Source organism: Alosa alosa, chromosome 15 (assembly GCF_017589495.1).
Source record: "Alosa alosa isolate M-15738 ecotype Scorff River chromosome 15, AALO_Geno_1.1, whole genome shotgun sequence".
NCBI lineage: Eukaryota > Metazoa > Chordata > Actinopteri > Clupeiformes > Clupeidae > Alosa > Alosa alosa.
In genome coordinates, this window is record NC_063203.1 from 17277928 (window position 1) to 17288688 (window position 10761).

The 10761-nt window shown below is 47.2% G+C and overlaps 1 protein-coding gene across 1 annotated transcript in view; it reads right to left on the reverse strand.

The window, feature by feature from the left end:
* The window catches only part of clmpb (CXADR like membrane protein b), a 63589-nt gene that overhangs the window by 34259 nt on the left and 18569 nt on the right, over positions 1–10761 (reverse strand). The window lies entirely within an intron of this gene.

Genomic DNA, 10761 nt, shown 5'->3' on the forward strand with positions numbered 1-10761 from the left:
CTGTATCAATGAGGCTGACCGAAGGTTGACCTGATCTGTTTTCACACATCCCGAGCCCTGAAGCTAATAAACATAAATGTTTTGTCTACAAAAAAGAGTTACTGGAGGTCAAAACGTTGTCGCCCGGGCCAAAAATAAACTGTCTGGCTGAATTAATTATTCCTACACCAGTGCTTGGTGAACAGACCAATGCAGTGTCCATCATGGGTACGGGCTTAATCCATAAACTAATCAGGGTGTCGAGAGTTAAATCCTGACCAATCAGTGGCCAATAACCCCCCCGTGAGGGCTTAGGTCATAACAGGCTTATAGAGTATGCCCTCTGCTCTCTCAAAAGAAAACAGACTGGACCATCCTCATGGGTGTCTGAAGAGGAAAGATAGAGAAGTAAAAACCCACTCTGTGCACACACACACACACACACACACACACACACACACACACACACACACACATACACACACACAAACACAAACAAATACAAACACACACACACACACACACACACACACACACACACACACACACACACACACACACACACACACACACACACACACACACACACACACAGACAGACACACACACACACATCTGGCCTGCACATTCGGACATTTAAGCCAAGTCACTGTATCACAGTTTTGAAATGCTCAAGGAATTTAGTTGGCAAAAAATCCTCCATAGGGAATCTCCTCATGGCAAAACAATCTGAAACCTTCATCCCCGTCGCCCCATTTAGGCAATAAAAAGAGTACTTTTTTTTATAACAGTGCAGCCAGTCTAGGATATAACAGCGGAGGACCATCCATCTATAAGTGTAATCCTAAAGCCCTTTCTATCCACTTGTGCTGAGAGGCAGAGATAGATAAAGAGATGATGGCCATCCTCTGAGTACCCCATTACATAAAGGGCTGGTTCTATGCGAGGTACATGTAAACACTTGAATGCACTGTGCCTATACATGGTAATCAGTTGAAAATGACTATTATATGGGAGGCTACATCAAAACACATACTGTTCCTGGTCTGCGCTGTTGTGTAAGTGTTGTTCTCTGTGAAAGTAGATTGTTTTTTACCTCTCATCAGGGAACGTGTACCTGTTATTTTTCTTCTCTGTCCTGCTCACTCAGTGTTAAAGGTAAACACAGATGACCTCCTTCATCCTTCACACACACACACACACACACACGGGCTTACTCTCTCTCTCACACACACACACACACACACACACACACACACACACACACACACACACACACACACACACACACACACACTCTGACCCCAACCCTAACACTGAGCCACAGCAAACAGTGGGAGTGCATACCAGGCCCAGAGCAGACGGCCTGTTGTTTGGATTAGCTGAGGGAGAACAGGACCCCTGGGAGGACTGGTGGCTGTGAACGGCACACGTTCAGTCGACAGGCCGCTTTCGTCCTCCAACCACCCTCCCCCATCTCCCTCACTTCTCCCCATGTCATGCTCCTCTCCCCCCTCTTCCTCCCTCCCTCTCTCCCTCCCTCCCTCTCTCGCTAGCTCCACACTCCGGCCCTTATACAGGCATGGTTGCCAGCCCTCGCCTTTCATGGGAGAGCGGACTGCCTTTCCCGAGCGCCCTCAGTTTGATATTGTCCACACAAAAGCGAGGGAGAGAGAGATCAAGAGAGAGAGAGAGAGTGAGACATAGAGGGAGGGAGTGAGAGAGAGAGAGGGGGGGAATGACAGAAGTGAGTGAGCCAGAGGAGACACAGGGATGAAGAGTGTCTTGCCTGGGTTTACTCTAGCGCTGTCTGGCCGGCTCTCCGGTTGCACCGCTTTAGAGCCCTTCCTTTCCGGCCGCGGTGACACCTGAGCGTCCAGACAAGGACTTGCTCCGGGCGGAAACTTACAAAGTGGATCTTACCTCCAGCTTTCCATCTCCATCACCAGTTCTCTCTCTCTCTCTCTCTCTCTCTCTCTCTCTCTCTCATTTGTGTTTTCTCATTATTGACTATATTTCTGTCTCTCTCTCTCTCTCTCTCTCTCTCTCTCTCTCTCTCTCTTCTCTCTCTCTGTCTGAGTTTGCCCGGCTCATTCAGTCCCTGAGTATGTCTGTGGTGATACAACACAACCCACTCACTCCAATGGGAGTCATGGGAATCATGGCAAGCTTATTACTAATGGAGAAGCCCGGCTAGCGCCATGCATATGCATTAGAATTGACATACCTTAATGGAAGTTGTTACAAAAAACACTTTAAACAAGTTATGGGAATTAACGCTTGGGTTATTAATTTGGGTGTAGGGCGGCGGCGGTAAATTGGCAGAGGCCGACCATGTTCACACAATTGGCTTAGCGTGGCAAGCACACTAACTGCCCGACATTTACACCAGATACAACATGAGAGAGGTCTCCAAACCATGCTAATCAGAGGTGTTGCCAAAAACAACAAGAAAATCCTGTCAACTAATGCACAGGACACACCTATCTCTCACTGTAGGGGGAGAAGGGAGTGGTCTTCAGTTATGGACTCATGGGGCAGATGAGTCATTCTCTCCCCTGCCCTCCACACACACACACACACACACACACATGCACACACATGCACACACACAACCCTCCCCCTCACCACCCGACTGTCTGAGCCACCGCCATACCCTGAGACCAGAGTGGGCATTAGGGGTGTGCGATACGCCTCTCCCTGCCAACGGCACGACAGAGCGCTGTGACCTTTAAAATGGACTGATCTCAAACTGTTTTTTTGGCACTCGAGCCACCACGGCGTAACGAGGAAAGGAGTCGGTGACAACACGGTGCCGGGGAGATGATGTGCAACAGAATAGGGGACTGTAGCGTACCGCAGACATGCCACGCGGGACTCACCCTGGTCGCTAACGGCCAATGGTGTGGCTTGAGCTCTTAAACTGTGGCTTCACTGTCCACAAACATTGGGGGGGGGGGGTCCCAGAGAGGCTGTTATGATTTAAAGCATAGATTAATGGCCTGTATCGTCAGGGGGTGTGCTAAATCAACTTAACTCCCCACAGTGATCTCTGTTAACAGTGATTCAGCTACGCAGAAACAGAGAGAGAGAGAGAGAGAGAGAGAGAGAGAGACTGATAATTGGTATTCTCAGACCAACTTGTTCCATTTGATCTCGCCCACTGTGCCGCAGCCTCCCACCTAGCTAAACCACGAGCCTCCGGAGGAAGACGACGCCTCACACCACGATGGTGCAATCACACAGATTTCAGCTGCTGGCTGGTGTGGCCCCCTCCTCCACCTTCTTTGTGAGGGACCTCTTAGCATTAGCAGGGTCTTTGGGCTCCATCCAACCAAAGCTCCAGCGAGCTCGCCCACACTGGTGCTGAGAGCTGCAGTGTCTGCCAGCTAAACGCTGCCTAGTTTCTGACTGACACCCCTTCATCTCTCTCTCCCAACAAGGGGAACATTCCTGTCTTTGACTCCCATTCCTTGGGAGTCAACTCTCCTCTGGTCTGCCAACAGGCTTCAGGGAGGTTGTGGAGGGCTTTCATTGGACTGCGCTGGGCTGGGAAGGTTTAACTACCATAAACGCTTTTGTTTTGGCCCCCTCTGGCATTTTCCAGTAACCATGAAATATTGCCAAACCGCTATGTTTGCCATGGTTTGAGTCATACAGAGTCAACCCAGGGGGAACTAATCTTCCAATTCATTGATAAAAAAAAACACCATTAAAAAAACATGGTAAATACTTCGGTGCTATCTACATACCAAGCCTTAGGTAGGCTATACATTTAGCTCCAGTCGACGCTTCAGGAGCATAATGCATGCCTCCATCCATCATGCCGGAGCGCTGCATAGCGCCACCCTCCCCCGCGTCCACAGCCATCAATCTTGGCGATTGCAGCCCCGGAGGTGCTGTCTGATAGAACACTTGAGCAAGTACCACGCTCTCCTCCCTTGGTAAGTGTTGTGAAAGGGTGAGAGAGAGAGATAGAGAATGGGAGAGGTGGAAAGAGAGAGAGAGAGAGAGAGAGAGAAAGGGGGATGTAGAGAGAAATAGAAAGAGAGAAGAAGAGGATGGTCTTGGCAGCTGGAGCTGCATGCACAGTTGAGGACAACAGGGAGCCCGAGTTTAATCCCTCTTGCTGTCTTCTGTGTAAAGTTTCCATGTGTAAGTTCCTCCGAGCTTCCTGGGCCCGTGCCTGGGGTTGATGTGAAGCCTCCTCACACTTCTTCTCTGAATTATTAATTTTATATTGGTTTTTTATAAGCTTCTAGCATGGAGACAAAACAGCCTTGGGATATAAACCATTATTGTTGGCACCCGGCAACTAGTAGCATCTATTTTACAGCATTGCAGTGGTAAAGTTCACTTGCTTATCTCGCCTGCTGCACCACCCCCAGCTCTTCCCCACAGTCCACTCCTGGTTTTCCATCCTAGCCTGTTCCCACCGCCTCTGCCCTGCTCCTCTCCTCTTTCTCACCTCTCTCCCTCCCTCCATCTCTCTCTTTGTCTTTCTCTATCTATCTCTTCATGACTCCCTCTTGCTCTCCATTGCCCCCCCTCTTTCTCTCCCTCCCTCTCTCTCACCCTCTCTCTCTGTCTCTTTCTCTCCCTCCCTCATTAGCTGACATGTGCAGAGGTGTTCCTGTGAGAGCGTCTGATAAAAGGTGGCGGGGAGGCTTGATGCTGTGACCTTCACTTCACAGCGGGGGTCCCCTATCAGTGACAAGCCTTCATCCTACGCGCCTCTCTCTCTCTCACTCTCTCTTGCATTTTCCGACAGTGCGGTGCACATTCTCACGATATACAGCTTTGCGACCCGACGCATTGGCGACACGCCGGTCACCACTGGTGAACCACCCTCGGTCACAGTGACCCATCAGCCCTCCAAATCCCCCTCCTCCTCAACCACCCACTCCCCTCACACCGCCTGAGGTGGCGGGCCCTTATTATGTACCTCTGTCATTAAACTCTCAGCCTCGGTAGTAGGTGGTCACTTGCCCGGCGAGGTTGTGTCCTTGTGCTTTGGCAGTAAATACTCGGTGTCTCACCTTGCGCTTTAATCAGCTGTTAGGATGGATGGATGCTCCCTGTCTCGTTAACGCAGGACCGTTTATCACCATGGCAGCAGGGGGGACCCCCTTCACATCTGTCCATGACGTCAAGCGCAGAGAGAGAGAGAGAGAGAGAGAGAGAGATAGAGAGAGAGAGAGAGAGAGAGAGAGAGAAAGAGAGGGACTCCCATTGACCTAGATGACTTACCGTGACACTAACCTTTTGACCCGGCGTGGGTGCACTGATCGCTCTCTGGCCTCAAGGCCAACTGGGCCCAACAACCTTGTAAAAGCCAGGAGACGTGATGGATGTAAAGATTGATGGGAAAAGTAATCACACGTTCATTAGAATTTCAATCAAATCACGGAGACGCGTACCCGCAGGGCATGGGGACAGGTAAGGATAAAAAGGCCTTCAATTATCTCTCTCTCCTTTTACCGAGGCTTATATTAAAGTTAAGCAAATACTTGACTTCAATATAGTGATACTTCCAATGCCAGCCCAGATAAAATAAACAAGGACAAAATATGGAGAGAATGAGATTGTTATCACTAGCACACTCTCCCTGCATCACTGTGATTCTGCAAAGTGAGAGACAGAGTCAGAGAGAGAGAGAGAGAGACAGAGAGAGAGAGGAAAAAGAGAGAAAGAGTTAGCTGAGCTGTGCCAAAGAGAAAACTACTTGCTCTGTGCCAAGACCCCCCCTCCCATGTCCCCCTCTCCCTGCTCTCCACATCTGGGATTGAGGACTTGCTTTGCTTGCACCCTCCACCTCTTCTGCCAACACACATCTGGTGTCCAAACCGCTGCTTGAAACCGGATCCTTGGCTGGGCCAAGCCTGTGTCATCTGATTGGCTGGAGTAGCTGGTCTAAGGTGGCCGCTGCGGGGGCCTAATCTGGCCCAGTTAGCTCTCCGTAGGGCCCCAGTATCCAACAAACATATTTACAGGGGCAATGGAGCAATGCAAGGAGTCCTCCGTGCACAAATGATGTTTCAGAATAAATGAGAGGGGGTCTGGCAGTGTCAGTCGAGCCAGAAATCTGCCAGTGTGCGCACCTGAAACCATTTAACATGTGACAAGCCACTGCCTAAGCAGCAGGGCCCTGCAAAGTTAATACTAGGTTTCATTGAAATGCTATGCCCACCAGCCCTATATTTTTGGTGGTGCATTCCAAAAACTACTGGGGACCTAATGATGTGCATTCTTATAAGTGCCCGATATTCCGAATAGAACAAAATAAAATACCTTTCTGCAATTTGTTTTGAACAAAGAGACCTGAATTGAATTGCCATGACAAAAGGTTATTGAGAGTATTAGCTTACAGGGAAAAATAAGAACCTTTCCTTTCTCCTTTAGACTAAGCAAACAACAGCCGTACGAGTCTGAGAAAATATTTCACAATAAATTCAACAGAACTTTGACTAAGATTACTGCTCTGGAAGGAATCAGTCCTGTGTTTATTTAGCACTGAGATGAGAAAAGTGCTGGTTGATGACTGTCATCTCGAGGATCTCAGAGTTCTCTGAAAATGTGACAGCAGATTTAAAGACTTCTGCCGTGTTGGGTGGAAATGTTTCTCTTTTTGGTTATGATTAGTAAATTAGCGGTGATGCTGATGAGCTACAACTGGGGTGTCAGAATCAGTTGCTGGAAAATGGCAAACAAACCACGGCTGCCAACAGCATGCAACTTAAACTGGTTCACTCCGACTGTATGCATCGATGCGGATCTGGAGCGTTGATTCTTCAGCCTCAAAGACTTCCTTTCATCTACATCCAGAACCCCATTATTCACACGATAATTTTCAAACACATACAAACATTTATGCAGTCTTTTCACCAAGAAATAATCAAAATTGCGTTTCTCGTTTCTTTCCCACAGGACAAAAAAAAGTGAACTATTTTCTAAGCTCTGATGAATGACTCTGGCGCTTAAAGGGGTGGGGGGGAGAAGGCCCCTGAAATGTGGAGACCGAGTTTATAGTATTAGTTTTGGGGCACCAAGGAGCCAAGACACAACAAATGGGGCTTCTGTCTAGACATATGTATTCAAATGATGCAATCAGCATAAATACTGCTCATCAAAACCCTTGCCAACGCACACTGAATGCTCACTGCTCCCTCTCCACCGCACTCTGTTTGCAAGCTTTGTTAGGCATCGCTTACTGGGGGACTGGAGATAAATAATAACTCATCTCACTCTCTCTCCCTTTCTTTTCTTCTCCCCCGCTCAAATCCTCTCAGTCACGTCTCCTTTTAATCTCCTGATCGCCGCATTATTTCCTTATCTGCCGTTTCAATTACCCGTACGCCACTGTGCTACTCTGTCTGTTTGACTGTTCCTCTAATTGTCTAGGGCAGATGCGTGCTGTACAACGGGATTCCGACTCATCTTTTTGGCAAATAGAGCCCAAGTGATTGGGGGGGGACTGACTGGGCCCTAGGTGAAGTACACCACAGATGCACTCATTTAGGCCAGATTGGAGCTCTTCAACCCTTTTCAGTATCAGTTAGAAAGGCACGAGGGTGGGGCGGCAGTGGAGCAGGGCCAAGTTCAAAAGGGTGGTGGTGGGGGGTGATGGTGTTAAGAGCAGGTCGCGTGTCGCTCTGGATCAACACACACTTATTCAAGTATGCACACTGAGGTTAACATGCAGGGGCGGGTCGTGTCTTTAAAAAGCAACAGCATGTGAGACTGCACACGGAGACGGCTGCTGCTGCAACGAAGAGTCTGCCCCGGCTTCCATTACTTATGGACTCGATAAACAAACGCACAGATAAATAAATAAAAACAAATCATCTCGGCTATGCTTTTAAACTCTTCTGCGCATACAGGAGGGAAAAAAAACACCACCTTAAACCACAACAGAAAAAAACACAATACATATGAATGAACCTTGGGGACTTCCTGTGGTCTATCACTGGAGCACTGACAGAACTCAAACTCCCAGCCACCCCTGATCACCTGCAACCATCTGTACCAACAACAAGCACAACTAAGGCCAACGTGAATGAGATGCAGAGGGAGAGGAGAGTAAAGGAGATCATGATGGCTGCTGAAAGATGAATTAGCATACGCGCTAATCACACAAAGGGGCCAAGGCTGGGGAGGCATGGAGCTCAACAGTGAAATCATTAGGGCTTGCCAAACAGCATTTCGTTGGCATGTTCAACTAGCTGTGCCCATGCCTTATCGGGCCTCTACTCGCCCATAAAGGCTCTCGACTGGCAGCTGCCATGAAAAAGAAGGGGAGAGATAAGATCAGTTTCCCACAGAGAGGCAGATTATTCATTCTTATCCCGGCATCATCACAAACAGCTCTCCTGCACACAATAAACTGAGGAAACGGTGAATAATTAAGTCTTTGCTTGTGTTCTATCTCTCCCTTCCTTTTCGCTAACTCTCTCTTCGGCTAATGAAGGCGCATTCAGGATTTAATTATGATAGATGTGCAATGGCAGTTTCCCACAAAGAGGGGAGACGACGTAATGAGAGAGACGTAATGAAATAACATTTAATGTGCGTGATAGGAGGGAGACGCAGCCATCTTGTGCGTAGGTCACGTTGAAATATTTAGATTGGTTAGGTTTGATATTTTTCTTTTCTACTTTCCCGCATCTGATGGAGAAATAGAGTCAGCTGGAGTTCAGAGTCTAGAATTTGTTTAGAAGGCTTGTGCGGTTTGAGCGGATGAAAAAAAAAAACCCTGGGTGGTAAGAGAGAGAAGAGAAGAGAGAAGAAGAAGGAGAGAGAGAAAAGACTTGGAAACAGATCTTCAAAAGGTCTCCTCGGTACCCGAGCGGAACGCATGTTCTTTGCAGAACCTCCAGAGACAGGCAGAATAACATGGGAGTTTCACTGACAAGGATATGCGATATTCACAACAACAGAGAGAGAGAGAGAGAGAGAGAGAGAGAGAGAGAGAGAGAGAGAGAGAAGCAGGGGGTATGAGGCAGACACTTTTCTAAGATCAACATTTCTCTATATTCTTCCACAGACAACTCACAACTCACCTACCTCCACTTATGAAAACAACATGAAACACTTGACATAATAATTAGGTAAAGTGCAATCTGCCCTCGCATTACACTTTTAAAACATGCATTTGAGACTACTGTCTATCCAGATGATGGTGCAAAAGGAGTTTTGAAGTTGTCATTTAAACGTAGTCATTACCTGTGCATCGAGACATTTAAACTACACCCTGACAGAGAGCATTATAATTATTTACTCACAGTTACAGTTTCTCCACTTAAACAGCTACTTCATAAACAAGGAAGGGGGCTGAGATGATATACTGACATTATCATTAGGCCTGCTTGGGGAGGTAGAAGTACAGTGGCTAGCACCATCATTATGTCTGTGGGATTTCTGCTAATAGATGGGCGAGGACATCAGGTGCTGTTTACTGGGAAGCGGCACTGTTTATTATGACTGACTGAGCAATCTGACGTTACCTGCTCAACAAGTCTGAACATCTGCACAGCATCCGTGCACATGACCAGGGGCTTTCCCAGCCTAATGGCATGATAACACAGCAAGGCAAGGCCAATGATTAACACACTGACGAGCACACAAACATCCCCACCAACAGACACAACACACACACATACAACCCCAAACACAGCTAAAAACTGAGTGAAAACAACGGTGTAATAACGTGTATTAAAGTGTTATTGGACATTATGGTATGATAACTTACATCTGTCTATCTCTCTCTCTGTATCCCTGTATCTATGACTGTTGTTAGCGCTAGCCCTGCTCCTCACAGGAGGTATCTGGTGTTGGAACAGCAGGCAACACTGCACTGCGTAACTCTATAGCAGCAGGTCTCGGCTTCATCCTAACCCACACACTGTACATGTCTCAGTACAAACAACGCAACAATTAATCAAACCGGAATGTGCCGTACATAGGTCTCAATTAAACAGAAACACCACATACCGTAGTGCTTTTTTTTACCGCAGAGAGGGGGGAAAAAGTGTGTGACTGCATTTCATTTTTTTCCCTCAATGTTACTGCCCATTATTCTGGTGATAAAATGTGATTCAGAAAGGCAAGTGGATTTGGAGAATCATCCTTCTGCTATTTAAAATGACATTCATTTTTTTCCAGCGAGGAAAGGATTAGCAAAAGCAGAGACATATGCCACACAGTTAAAAAAAAACAGAATAGGCTTCTTTACTGGCAGGATGATACAGCTGCCCCATTCATGTTTTTGTGTACCATCCAGTGGTCCCCTACCATTCAGCAAAGTACATAAACACATTAGTAACTGCCTGTGAATTATTGCACAAGTCGCTTTGTTTTCTCCTCACAGTTTTTTTTTTTATAAAAAAGAATAAAATACATCATGGCTCCCTGGAAAATACTTTTAGTTTTGACTCTTAGGACTGTGCAAGGAATATAGGCTTCATTTCACTTTCGCTGTGTGTAATTGATTATGGCTGGGAGCTTCTTTAAGACTTCATATTCTTTGTGAGCACACAACCACCCAACACTGCTTTAGCTTCTGCTATTGATTCTAGCACAGGAAGCGAGTCTTTTGAAGTTATTCCCACTGAGCCCAGAACTCGTCTCTGCGAGGGAATGTGGAGCAGCCTCACAGTAATGTCGGCTGTGTGTGCTTTATACATCACATGACATCTAGCACATGCAGGGAGACTGTGTTTGTGTGTGTGTGTGTGTGTGTGTGTGTGTGTGCATGTGTGTGTTTGTTTGTTTGTTTGTATGCGT